The following is a 14,519-nucleotide window of genomic DNA, read 5'->3' on the forward strand; positions in this document are numbered from 1 at the left end:
TGAGTTTCGTCGACGCCGCTGAATATCCCCATGGTACCCGCTTTGCAGCCGTGAATGCTCTCTCCATCATGCTATCAGCCTAGTAGCCCCACACGCCGAGGAAACTGAAGAAGTGGCCGTCGCGCTAGCCACACTAGACCCAACATGTCATACCATCGTCTCTGATTCCTGCTCCGCTGTTATCAACTACATCACCGGCCGTATCTCCCACCAAGCCTTGCGCGTCTTGCAACAAGCACCCCGCTCAACCGAACATCAGGTTACACTCATCTGGTTCCCAGCTCATGCAGGCACCGTCCACCCGCACCTCCCCAACCTCAACGAGGTCACCCACTCCCTAGCGTGAGGGCTCGTTAACCTCGCGGGAGACGGGGAGGCTGCCCCCAGTGGTAGGGATCGCCAGACACGCTACAATGATGTAGTGAAATTCTTCTACTTAGAGCGTAGGACTTTCCCCGGCCCGCACAGCAAGCTATCCCAAGCGCAGGCTACAACTTTCCGCCTGCTAGAAACCAACACTTACGCCACGTTACACCGTTACAACAAGATCTACCCAGACATTTACCCCAATCCCACGTACCATTTCTGCAAGACACAGCCAGCCACACTTCCACACATGCTTTGGGACTGTACAGAACAATACCCCGACACTGACCCCACGACCCTCTCGTCGAGATGGCACGCTGCCCTGCGTAGCTCCAACCTCGACGACCAACTCTGGGCGACCCAGCAAGCCTGTGAGGCAACACCTCGATGTCCCCACGTGGGAGGCCTAGGCCCAGCCACCACCTCTTGCTGGTTTTAATAAAGTTTATTCAGTCAGTCAGTGAAACCATGTAGAAACACGACTGCCTCTAACTTTTGAATACAAACTTACACACTTACTGCGGTGAATAAAAGGTAAGTATTCAATTTTAGTAAGTGGGGATGCTGAGACAGCGATACTAATCATCTCACTTTGTGTCCCCCTTGCCACATAACTTATTTGCATAGGGGGTCTTCGCGTGCCTCCCAGTGCCTAACTTTAAGAAAACGATAAAGCTTAATTTTGAACACCGGTATTATGTAACAGAACATTTTATATTATTGTACAAGCTGTAGAAACACGTGATAAAACTTACTTCGCAGCCCGTCTTCCGATTTCGCTATTCGAACGGAGTACTCGCAGATTACGTGTCCACCTTGGTTTAAATCAGCTAGGAGGAGCACTCCCTGCAAGTGAATGAAATATGCCAGGCGCAAAATAATACTTGTCGTGGAACATGTTTGGAGAAAAGTAGGCAAGCTCCGTCTTTTGTCCCATAAAGCTGGTTTACTAGAAAAAAGAAAATCGAGATATGGCATCCGTTCGCTGACGCACATGCTATTATGTCGCGGCAAGACAGAGGGTAATTTTTCTTGCTCTCTATCCATTGGGTAGGCACGAACAAAAGTTCTTGGAGCAAACCGCTTGCGAGCCTCATTCGACCAGAACCTAACGCAAATTTTGTTGAAGATGTCACAGCACATATCCACGAACAAAGATGTCACATAGACCGATTGTTTCAAAGCGAATTCAATGTTCGCTCACGGGCATAAGAGCGGCTACCTACGTAAATCTGACGCTAATTCGGCTGCGATTTGCACCTTCGGTTCAGTAGAACATTCCACTGCCGAAAGAACTTTCATCTTCTGGTCACATGTACTATTGGGGGTTGAATATGGGAGTGGGATCACTCATGTGCAGAACCAATGACGTTTCGCTAACATTTGTTTCTTCGATGATACGATAACTAGGTGAATCTTGAATAGTTACGCTTAGTGGTTCTGCCCTTGAGTGTGTGCAAAATTTAAGTCCTTGCAGGTATTATAACGAAACATTTCAAGTGTCACATCGAGACACTATAAAAAAAAAGCAAAGTAGAGTTCGTTTCAATTTGTAGAAATCTCAGGGCCGATTTAACATTGCGAAACTGAGAACCCTTTAGGTCAGCATTTTTCAGCTCTGCGCTGCCGTAGGGAGCCTACATGCAAGCACAGCGCTTGCATGTAGGCTCCCTAGCTGCCGAGGAGGCGAGCGCCACCTGGATAGCATTTGCGTAAGTAAATTACCAGAGCCCACCGGGTTGGGATGGTAGAAATGCTGAAAAGGGGGTTTGTGTTTGAGTTTCTTCGTAGCAGAATTACGTTTTCTCGTACATTCAAATTACAATATGACGACAATTGGTAAACTATCCGATGGCGAATCCGACGCCGAATGGTAAAGTCGTACTTTACCATTTTTCTGGCGGATTTCACTGTGAGAAATTCAATTCTTGTTCACCAAAACATTGCACCACCTGGAGGTCCTGCGCGGTCGGATTGGTTAGGGATTACTTCCCCCGCCACTCTCTGACATCGCACGCCTGTTGCCGACGCCGGATTTTCTGCGACACGGGGCCCCTGACGCTGTCGCGTTATTAATTTCTTATTACATTTCCACAAATCCCAGCATGTTTGGCAACTGCGAAAGTGGCCATTACCCAAAGATGCAAAGGCAAGGCAATTGGCAGTAAAAGACATAGGGTTCACACTGTAACCAATAATAGAAAGAAGGGCACTTAGCGACACATAAGGTCGGTCTAATCCTGCGTGCGATGAACCTTGCAAATGTGTGTATTGGTACGGAACCCTTTCGTAATTACCAATGTGAACTAGCTAAAATTCACAAAGGATGTTATACAAAAAGTTGGAGAACGCTTAAGCTTCGCCTTTAAGAGTGGAACGCGATATCACTCAAAGATCCTGGACTTCTTTTCACGCTTCCCAACAACTGCAGTTTATGTAACCGTAATTTTTAGCGGGAAACGCTGGCGGCAAACGCTGTGCAGGAAGGCGAGCTTTCTGGTAGAAACACGGGGTCTTTCGTGGGCCGATCTCTGAGGTAGGGCACAGCTGCGCCAAGAGGCCTTCCAACCTGAGAAGAGGGAAGTCCAGTGAAGCTGGAGCTCTGCTGAGATTTGCTATGTTTGGGTTTAGCTATATTGGGGCTTTGGTATGTTGAATTTGGCTACAAAATGGTAAACCGACCTCTTCGCTACGTACTCGGGAAAGAGGCTTTGGTGCCGGCTGCGAGTAGCACAATGGGGTATTTTTTTAACACTTAGACGATGGCTATAAATACCGGGCTCTAAAAGAACTGGCTCGGCGTCCACGGGGGGTGGCGTTCTTAGCGCGTTCCTCACTCTTTTGTAGCACGTTCCTAGAAAAGAGTCCTTGACCAAAGCTATATACAACCAACGCTAACGCGCACTCCTCTCACACCCCACTCCTCCGTTGACCTATTTCTTTCGTAGACAGGCGGGAGCCCGGAGAGACCCGGTGGCACAGGCAGGGCTGCGCGCATGCGCCATAGTCGGAGAGCGGGCACACACATGCACAGTCATGCGTGGCAGCCGCCTATCTTTCCTCGGGCCGCCGCGCCGCGCCCTATTCGCCTTCCTTTCATTTATCAGCGGCCCTGTCAATAGACACACACGGAGCAGCCGGAGGGGCGAGGGAAAGAGTGCGCGTCGCCTGCCTAGCCACGTTGGCCTCCCAGCAGGGCTCAACTCTAGTCTGGCGCTGCTTCTAGCAGGTTTGCCGCACTAGCCTCGCAGCCGGGCCCAACTGTTCCCAGGGGGGAACGCGGCGTAAGAGAAGGTCGACTGGAGCAAGAGTGATAGCGGGGGATCAGCTGGCCGGGGGGCAGAAGGGCCGTGCGCTCAAAAAGTTGACGACGCTCGAGCCAATGCTGATGATGATAGTATTTTTCTACATGCGGACACGCTCCTAGGGGACTGAGCCCTTAACAGCTTCGCTGCAAAAATTACGTCAATTTCTGGTTTCTGTGATTGTTTCGCACTTTTAATATTTAAGTCTGAGAAGATTCAACTTTCAAGAAAGTACTGCGCAATCAATAAATAAGCAAACACTATTAAAATTCTCCGACGGCCGCATTCTAACACAGGACCTGTAACACAGAAGCCCGATAACGAAACCATTGCGCCATGGACGCCTTTTTTTATTGCCTTTATTCAATTCACACAGAAATACGGTGTACAATCATATCAGCACATCAAGGGCTGAAAAGGGGAACAATCAAAACGCGGGCATGTACATCAGCCCTTCTAACCTAGGAAGCCAGTCTGGTTCGGGTTCATGAAGTTTATACATTTGAACCATTCTGCTAACAGATTCGCGAAAGTAACTCCTTATTGGCCGCGCGTCAATATCTGCATGACGACAGGCCATTCTTGACAACCAAATACTATGTAGGCCCAGGAGCATTATGAAGCATGCTTCAACAAGCGACATAAAACACCCTTATGAATTTATCGCGGGCAAGCCAGTGCCTTGAAACGCTTTGCGCGTTTCGATTTGGCCACCTTGATAAGCTGAACCGTTGCAATTTGTAGCGCGATTGTGCATGTTGGCAGCGTCTTCTGCACTTCGAAAAGTATATATTGCTCTTAAATTTACGGCAATGAAGGCACACAAAGCGCAATAAACAAAGTCACACGGACGGCTGAATCCACAAGCACGAAGATAAGCCGGAGGAAGGAAGAAGAAGAAGCCGAGGTGCGGACGTCCCTCACATCGGCTCCGTCGTTTTTGAATGTTTGTGCAGCCGTCTTTACCACCATCACGGATTCAAGCACATCACTGGATTTGTGAAGTCACCAGGAATTGGTGGGTACCTTACTTTAAGGTGGGACTTCCATTTTTGGACTTTTAATGACCTTTCTTGGTGCATCGAACGTGTGCGGCTAGCAAGGCCCAAGTAGGCCTACTGGCCCCACCGAGCCGCAATGGCGGAAACGCGCATGGAAGACGAAGACGCCACCGGATTAGAAGAGAATGAGGAAGATCTAGGCTGGCAAATTGTGACAAGCCGAAAATCTCGCTCCACCAGAAGGATTTCTGGTGATGGGAAAACAACGCCGCAGAGCCAGCAAGAGCAAGGCAACAACACCAAGAACAAGGGACCTACAACCTCTACGTTCAAGAACCGTATTGTCAAGGCATCGAGGATGCCCCAGTTGCCGCAGGAGCACAGCAAGATCGTCATCCGCCCCCGAGGAGGTCTCAACTTGAGCAAAGTTAGCACCACAGCGATAGGCGTGGCGGTTATTGAAGCATCGGGCCTGACTCCAGAACAAGCCCGAGAGGATGTCGTTTGCCCTAACTTCACGCAAAACATCGTGGTGGTCAGTACACCAGATCCCAGTCATGCTGCCAGGTATGTACGAATCAAGTCAATCATTATAGTGGAAACCGAATATGAAGTTAACGCCTACGAGACAGCTCCGCACACCACGTGTAAAGGTGTGATTCGGAGAGTTGACCTCAGAGACAATCAGGCCACGATAACGAAGAACATTGTGCATGACTTTAACCCACTGGCATTGGCAGCCAAACGTATTAAATCGACTGGCTCGGTCATTGTTTTGTTTGATGGGCTCAAGGTACCCAATTATGTCAGATATGGGTCGACCCTTGTGAGGTGTTACCTGTATAGGAAGCAGTTTGATGTCTGCTATGCTTGCGGAAAGATTGGACATAGATCAGATGTATGTCCAACACCGGACGTGGTTCAGTGCAGAGGATGTGGAACTCAAAACCCGGAGGACAATCACACGTGTGTGCCTAACTGCAAATTCTGTGGAGGGGACCACCCAACTGGAGACAAGACCTGCCAAGAGCGGTACCAAATTCCATACGTGGTGCGAATTCGACGACGTGAACGCAACAGATCTGCATCGAGGGCGACATCAGCTGAGCGGCAATGGGATGCCCAAACGGGCGCCAAGGAGCGCTCACGCTCAAAGAGCCCCACACGGTCAAGACGCCGCTCGCCGTCGAAGGGCAGAAGCCGCTCCAGATCACGTGAAGTGCAGGTGCGCTTTGAAGGAGGAAAGCAGAAGCCTGGCGACAAGACGACATCTGGAACAGCCTGGGCCGACAAAGTGAAAGGTACTGTGAGGGCTGCAGAGAGCGGTGCGGGGCAGCCGGTCGGAGATAATCATGCCAGGATAGAACAGCTGATCAAAGAAGTAACATATCTGAGAAAGGCAAATGAAGAACTTACTAAGCAGGTTGTAGAACTTCGCAAGAACTCGCAGACTAGCTCCACAAAAGTAGCAATAGCCAAACCGGTGAATAATGACAACAGTCAAGAAGAAGAAAATTCACCAGCTCCAAAGAAGCGGGCAATAAGCCCAGTAGAAACGACAGTGTGCTCTGCTTTGGAAGAGATTAAGGAGGCGATTAAACAACTTAGAGATGCCACAGATAGAACTACCTTCAAAGTTGATAAGTTATGGAAATGGAGAGTGACGACAGAAAAGAGGCTTTCAAAAGTAGAAGCGCAAGGCGAGGACGACGAATACCTACCCTCAGAAGCAGAGAGCGTCAGATCGCTCCCTGGTGCGTCGGGGAGTTCTACGAAGCGTACTCTAGCGGGTAGCAGTAAGGCGGGTTCTATAAGCAATGGCTAGCAGGGGGAGCTTTACCGTGTGGCAATGGAATTGCCGAGGATTTCATCATAAAAAAGCACCTCTCATGCAGTTGATAAAAACATCTCCAGATAAACCAAAAGTAATTATGCTGCAGGAAACCTTGGCGGATGAGATCAGCCTATCCGGATACAAAGCGACATGCAGGGGCAAAGAGCCGGGTAGGGGGCTAGCCACGCTCGTAGATAAGAAAATACCATTCATAGAACATGATTTGCGCCTTGGACTAAACAAATTAGAATACTTACTTGTGGAAATAATTTTGAAAAGGAATAGAGGCAAACCGCAAAGCCTCTTTTGTCTCAATGTTTACAGCAGCCATAGCGACATCAAACAAAGTTTCAGGGCACTTCTTAATAAGACTATGGCTGTTACTAAGCACGCTCCACTCATTATTGGAGGGGATTTCAACGCCCCACATCAAACCTGGGGATATCGCTGGAATACTAAGAAAGGGGATGGACTCTGGCATCTAGCTACAGATCTTAATCTCTCCCTCATCACTGACCCAGCTTATCCCACTAGGTGTGGTACATCTACGTGCAGGGACTCCACCCCAGACCTTACTTTTGTATCAAATTTAGCGAACGCTGGCTGGAATAATTCCAATATTGATCTGGGTAGTGACCATTACATATTACAAATAGTATTGGAAACACCCAGTAACGAGATAAAGCACTTTAACTACATTGACTGGGATCTTTTTCGGAAAGCAAGGAAAAGCAGAGCTGAGACAGAGACAGGACAAAAGAAAACACTCCAAACTTGGACCACTCAGCTCAGGGAAGATGTAAAGGCGGCAACGAAGGCTATTACTACTGAGGAGGATATCGAAATCATGGACAGTAGGCTGGCGCACTTGATTGAAGCCAAACAATCTATGTTAAAAAGATGGAAAACGCAACGGCTGAACAGGAGACTCAGGAAGCGTATAGCATTGTTGAATAGGGAGATTGAGGAACACGCCAGATATTTACAGCAACAACAATGGGATGAGCTGTGTAATACCATAGATGGTCGAATTAAACGAGGTGGAAATTGGAACTTACTTAGACATTTGCTTCATGAGAACGACACGAAATCTAATAGGAGAACAGCAGTAGCACGACTCGTCCATCGTGAGAGTCAGGACACAACGGACGAGGCCATTCTTGATCGGCTCGCAGCTAAGTATTTACCACTTAAGGATAGCAATGAGAGTACAGACCAGCCTGAATATACAGGGGAAGACTGTGAGCTTATGGATCAAGAGTTCACAGAAAGCGAAGTTCGCGCAGCCCTGTACGACCTCAACAGTAGATCCGCGGCTGGTCCAGATGGCATTTCCAATAGGCTTTTGAAAAATCTGGACGATGATTCTATAACGTATTTAACTGAGTATTTCAATGAACTCTGGAAAAACGGTGATTATCCGAAGGAATGGCGAATTGCTAACACAATTCTTATTCCCAAACCAGGCAAGCAACTCAATCTAGATAACCTAAGGCCCATATCGTTAACATCATGTCTGGGCAAAACCATGACTTAATAGACTGACTAAGTATGTAGAGAACAGAAATGTTCTTCCGCATAACCTGATCGGTTTCCGTCCTGGACTTTCGACTCAAGATGCAATGCTTTTAATCAAACATCACCTTATTCTTGCTAGCCCGCTACATACGAGAGCTCTCCTAGGCCTAGATGTAGAAAAAGCCTTTGATCGCATCAAACACAAGGCCATATTGGATATCCTCTCGGAGATGGGATTGGGTAAGCGATTGCACAATATAGTCAAAGCCTTTCTCGGTTGCCGTTCTGCTTGTCTCAGGTTAGGCGAACTCCAATCGACAACCCTGGAACTTGGGAATCGTGGGACACCACAAGGGTCTGTCCTATCTCCCATGTTATTTAATTTGGCAATGTCAAAAGTGGCTCGAGGTCTCGCGCAGATTGAAGGTATCCACTTTGCAATATATGCAGATGATGTAACAATCTGGAGTGCTGAAGGTAATATGGGACAAACAGAGACCAAACTACAGGAAAGCATTTATGAGGTGGAAACCATACTTGAGGGTATGGGACTGAACTGCTCTGCTAAAAAATCAGAACTATTGGTACTACGGAGCAGTAAGCGTGGGCGCAAGCCGAACGGATATATCCCAGAGGAAGAACCCCGCATTGACATATACGCCAAGAATGGAGAGCCAATCAGGCAGGTGGAGACTATTAGGGTGCTAGGCCTTCTCCTGGAAGCGAATGGATCTAATCGCAGGATGATACAACATATCTCTAAGAAGTCTGAAGAAGTCATTAGACTTCTGCGTAGAATTACAAATAAGCATAAGGGGCTAGGAGAAGACAGTGCCATAAGATTGGTACATGCATTCGCATTTTGCCACTTCTCGTACGTGGCAGGCATGCTACAATGGACACAGGCTGATAAGAACAAGCTAAACGCTTTAATCAGACGACTTATAAAGGCTACACTAGGACTTCCCATCAGCACTGCCAATGATAGATTATTGCGCCTAGGGCTGCATAACACGCTAGAAGAGATAGCTGAGGCTCAACAGGTGGCCCACCAAGAGAGACTAATGAGGACACGACCTGGAAGGGCGCTACTTGAAGAAATAGGCGTAGAAAGTAACAACCAAACCAACAAAGGAGAATTATTAACAGAATTGCAAGCGGGACTACGAGAAAAAATTAAGACCACCCCGTTCCCTAGGAACATGCACCCGACACATAACCTCGAGAGACGGAAGGCAAGAGCCAAGGCACTCCTTCAAGACATAGATCAACATAAGCAGCAGGCGGTATTCGTTGACGCTGCCTGGGTTAAAAATAAGGATGCGTATACCTCCGTTGTTGTAGACACTCAAGGTAACATACGGGATGCCATCACCGTCTATACAAAGGACCCAACAGTAGCAGAACAAGTAGCCATCGCCTTAGCCATCCGGGCAAATCGGTGGACACATATTTACAGTGACTCTAGAACAGCCATACGCAACTTTACTAACGGATATGTGACACGGATAGCAACCAAGTTACTAGACAAGGTCAACAGTGAGAGGATCGAAATTCGCTGGTTTCCTGCACATCTGGGGGTGGTGGACGGAACTCGGAGAAACCTCAATGAGGTGGCAAATGAAGCAGCACGAGGACTTTCTAGCCGTGCTCTTCAAGACCGAGCAGCTTACACTTCACATGGGGAACACAGGGATCGATTATTAACATATAACGAAATCACGAAACATTATTATTTAAGCAGACGGGAATACCCATTGCCACACGGTAAACTTTGCAGAGCCCAAGCGGTCACATTACGTTTGCTACAGACAAGGGCATACCCAAGTCCATATTTTATTAACAAGATCTATCCGGAGAGGGAAATTCAAACCAATTGTAATAAATGCAATGGCATCATTACTCTTGACCATATGCTTTGGCAGTGCCCCGCGGCTTTCGCAGACTGTGACAAGGAAGAAGAATGGTGGCGGCAAATGCTACGAAGTGAATCACTCTCTGACCAATTACGGGCAGTCCAGAAGGCCCGCGATGTGGCTGAAGGGCTCGGCCTGACAGTCCCAACGTGGGAGCGGCCCGCGTCAACCCAGGGTTGACCTTCAGGACTCGATAAAGTTCTCCATACCATACCATACGAAGATAAGCCAACTCCATGTACATTCCCATCATTGGCATGGTAGCTGCGCGATTGCAGTGCCACAGTTCCCTCTATTAATTATTGTAGAAAACACTATGGTCGTGTCTGTGGGCAACAATGAGCGGGAGGTGCGCGCCGCGTACGCCGCTGGGTTCCTTATAGCACCACCAGATTTCTCTCGCCTGCGGGCCTCCGTAAAGCCCTTGGGTGGGTTCAGCGAGAGCAGGGGGAAAGTAAACATGTTCACAATAGAGATTAGTAAGAGGCAGTTGGAAGATGTGGAAGAAAAGTAGGAAAACGACAAACAACGTACAAAAGCACAATTACATCAGAAAGTTTGGTGGTGGAAATTCATCGTGTTACTTTTTTTTGATCACAGGTAGGACATTAGGCAATATGAAAACGAGCTTGGTGGCGCAACCCACCACACCGTTCCAAGGGGGACGCTCCTATAGCATCCATTCATCCATCCATCCGCGGCAGTGGCCGTGCGGGGGAAACAATGTACAGAGGCGTTCCACTGCGTAAACGCGCGTTTCGCGCAAGCGGAGTGTGGATTCATCCGTCCTTGGGACTTTGTACCACAGGGAAAGCGCATATTGTTAAACATACGAAGAAGAGACGATGCGAACATGCACAGCGAGCACTGCGGCGTCGAAGGACAAACGGAAAGGGCGCGAACGCGGCGTTTCTCTTCCCGACCTCCAGGCAACTTCCTCCTCCGGCGCTGGCTTCCCTTGCGGCATAAAGAATGTTATACAAATGACGACAATTATACAGACGAGCCATCTACACTTCAGCGTAAAAAGAACCAGAAAGCTCACCTTCGCGCGTAGCGTTCGCCGCAAGCTTTTCTCGGTAAAGATTACGATTGCACAAGCTACAGTTGCCGGGAAGCGGCAACTGTAGCATATGAAGCAGGGAGAGACATAACTACACTTTCGTATATAAAACAACACGCCTAGTAACTGATTTGTGTTGTGACAGTGCTATGAGAAGGCCACGTATAATGAGGACTCCTGAAGAGCAGCGTGCATACGAGGCGCGGCTAAAGTGCGGTTAAGCGCATTTCTATTCTCTCTCGCCCACTACGTGTAGGTGCATGAAGTAGCGGCTAAAGCCAAGTCACGGGTGGTTGAAATGTTTGTCTAATAATTAGGTAAAGTGCATGTGAATGTCGGCTCGTGAATCATTTCAAACTACGTCACAAAGGGTAATCGTTCTAGTTGCTTACAGCTTCGTTGACCAACCACCTTCACCGTGTGGAATGGATACCATTTTTTTAGAGCGTAAGCTGCTATGGGCTCATTCCAATAGCCGTTTCGATTGGTGAAGTTGTCCGCCGCCGCCATCGCCGGTGTCTGTGACAGCTATCGGCAGGAATGAGTAAAACAATCTCAATTCACGCCGGGATCGAACACGGGCCGGCTGCGCGGGAGTCAGCTGCTCTACCACTGAGCCATGCGAGAGCTTGCTAGCTTGCAACGGAAACATGTCATGTACACGCGTCCTAGCTCGTAAGGAGACACGCGATGTGAGAAACGCGCCGCGTAGCATAGATTAAGGAGATGTATAAAAGTGCTAAAATAAAAAACATGCATGGCATACCTGATTAAATAAAGCAGGCTAGGTGACTATTTGTCACCTCGCCATTACAAAGGGGATTCCCATAAATCATCGTCATTGTCATTAGCATCGTATCGTGTCCCTTGTCGCGCGATTTGAGATACGTGCCAATTAGCGTCGATGCATGCACGCTTTGAATTGCAGTTACGTTGTATTCCACCACATGTCGACATGTAGCAGCTGCATGTGGCAGTTGCATGTTGCATGTAGCTGGACCTGGTGAACTCAAGCAGGCTAGGTGACTATTTGTCACCGCACGTTAAAGAACCCCAGGTGGTCAAAATTAATCCGGAGCCCTCCACTACGGCGTGCCTCATAATCAGAACTGGTTTTGGCACGTAATTAAAACCCCAGAAAAAAGAAGAAGATGACTATTTGTCACCGCCCTGTTTCAACGTGGATGCTAACAAATCATGAGCATCACCGACAACATCGTATTGTGACATGGGCACCGCGTAGTCTCGATAGATGTGTTTACTCTTCGGTGCACGTTATGGCGCCTCCTCTTAAGGTACGGACCGCTGCTGAAGAAGCGAATCGTAGAGCTGCGCGCGCGGCTGCAACCAGGCAACGTCGGGCTCAGCAGACCGCTAACCAGAAAGCAGCACAAGCCACAGCTCACCGTAGACGCTGAGCTGACAGTTTAGTTCATTCTTGTGAAAACGACGCAAAGAGATTTCACCGCGATGACCCTCTAGTGCGTGCTGCCGAAAAGGGAGCGCCTATGAAGTCACTCTTGCAGCTGACGCTGTAACTGTGCTTGATGTGCAGCACAGGTCTGTGACTTTTTTAGCAGCGGAGCTGTTTAAGCTCTTCGTTGCGCCGCGTAGCATGACAAGAAACCGCGCCGGGCGATGACGTCACCGCGCGTTGCCTAGCAACCACTTGGCACAGCTGCGCCTCTCTTCGCTTAGCTTCGGTAACGCTCCTTCGCCATCGCGCCAGCTGCTACGAACGCGCACCTGCTCCGCCTAGCCATGACGTCACTTCGCGTCGCCTAGCAACCACCTGGCATAGCTGCTCCCCCGCTTCGCATAGGCATTCCATCGCTTCGGCAAGCTCTTCACGCCGCCTTTCCCAGCTACCGCGCACATGCTTCGCCTAGCCACACCGACACCGCGCGCCCGCCGAGGTATGACGAGACCTCACCAGAACTCCGGCTCCCGCCAAAACCTTATCGCACCACCAAATAGGCGGAGCCAAAACCGTGATGTCATTGCGCGTCAACACGGTTTGCGGGCTGTGTGGGCTTTGTCTCGCTGTGGCCAGCAAGTGTGGAGGCGGAGCTAAGTCTTAGTCGTGACGTCACCGGAATATAAAAGCTCGAAGCCGCCGCGATGGCGGCAGAACTCTCGTTGACTCTGTGGCCTTGACATGCGAGACCGAAGAAGATCCGGGCACCCGAAGAAGAAGCCTCTCATCTTAAAGCGCATCGCGCGGCCAAGCGAGAATCTGCGCATCGGCGGTTAGCCGATTCGGAATACCGTGTCTAGCAGCACTTAGCATTTGCTAGCAAAACTTAGCTAAGCCTAGTAAGACCTGGAAGAAGCAAGGTCCATCACCAGCTCCACTGTTTACTCCAGCCTTGCACCACTAGTGCAAGCTGCCCACATTTTTTAACACAAAGGTGTTTTATGCCGGGGTCCACCAAGACTTCACTGACGTATTTCCGTCACGGAAATACGTCACACGAACATACACGAACATAATACAAAGAAAGAAACCAGAAGAAAAAGTTCCACAAACATGCAAAATTTGGAAATCGAACCCACGACCTCTCGGTCCGCGACGATAGATCGCCGAGCGTTTAACCCATTGCGCCACAAACGCATTTGCAGAGAGCTACACAGACGCGCCTTATATATCTAACACTCCTCCGTGTACCCGCGCTCTTGCTCGGGGCGGTGCCGCCGCCTACGAGCAGAAAAGAGAAGTACTGCATTATGACACTAACGCGCACCGACAGTGAACGCTTCGGTGGTCTCAGCACTACGACGCCTCGATGCCAGCATTCGAAGGGACGCTGGCATCAAGAAGCACTACCAACGCCACCTAGGTAGCGTTCACCGTACTCAGCACAGCGGAGCGTGGCCTCCGCAATTAGCTCTGAAAATGTTTCTGAAGTTGATCGTGGAGGCTGCAATTACGACGCGCTGTACGCGCTGATTTTACTCGGTGACGATTCAGTTACGTGCTTTGTCTTGCGCGTTGTATTAGTGTGTCAGTTACGTGCTTCGTCTTTCGCGTTGTGCTAGCGTGTGCAGCGTAGTGCAGCTTCCATATGCACGACGGTTGCTCATGGTCATCGACGTTGGTAGTCGTGATGGAGGAGACGTGCCACCAGGCGTCAGCGTGGGTGCATCAACGCCTAAGGGCGCTTTAGACACAAAACACCAATAGACATTATATATAAATGTGCAATAAACATTACACTACTTCTGTGAAGACACGTTTCACTTTCGTGTTCTATACCGATTCCTATATAAGAGGGATCAACCACATTTTTTGCAGGCGCCATCGGTCGGTTTTGTCACTTATATTATACGTTCATTATACCCCTATTTTTCGAACAGTTTCTTTCCGAAGTTTTTCTTGCACTGCCGGCGCAACGTCATTTTAGCTTATTGGCTAGCCATGTGCTGCACCGCTTCATTGTAAACTGTACACTTTCGTATTATAAATCTTTCTATTCGCCATAATAAAGACGCTCTTTTTCTCCAACTTCCGTGGCC

This window comes from Dermacentor silvarum, chromosome 4 (genome assembly GCF_013339745.2).
Source record: "Dermacentor silvarum isolate Dsil-2018 chromosome 4, BIME_Dsil_1.4, whole genome shotgun sequence".
NCBI classification, from domain to species: Eukaryota; Metazoa; Arthropoda; class Arachnida; order Ixodida; family Ixodidae; genus Dermacentor; species Dermacentor silvarum.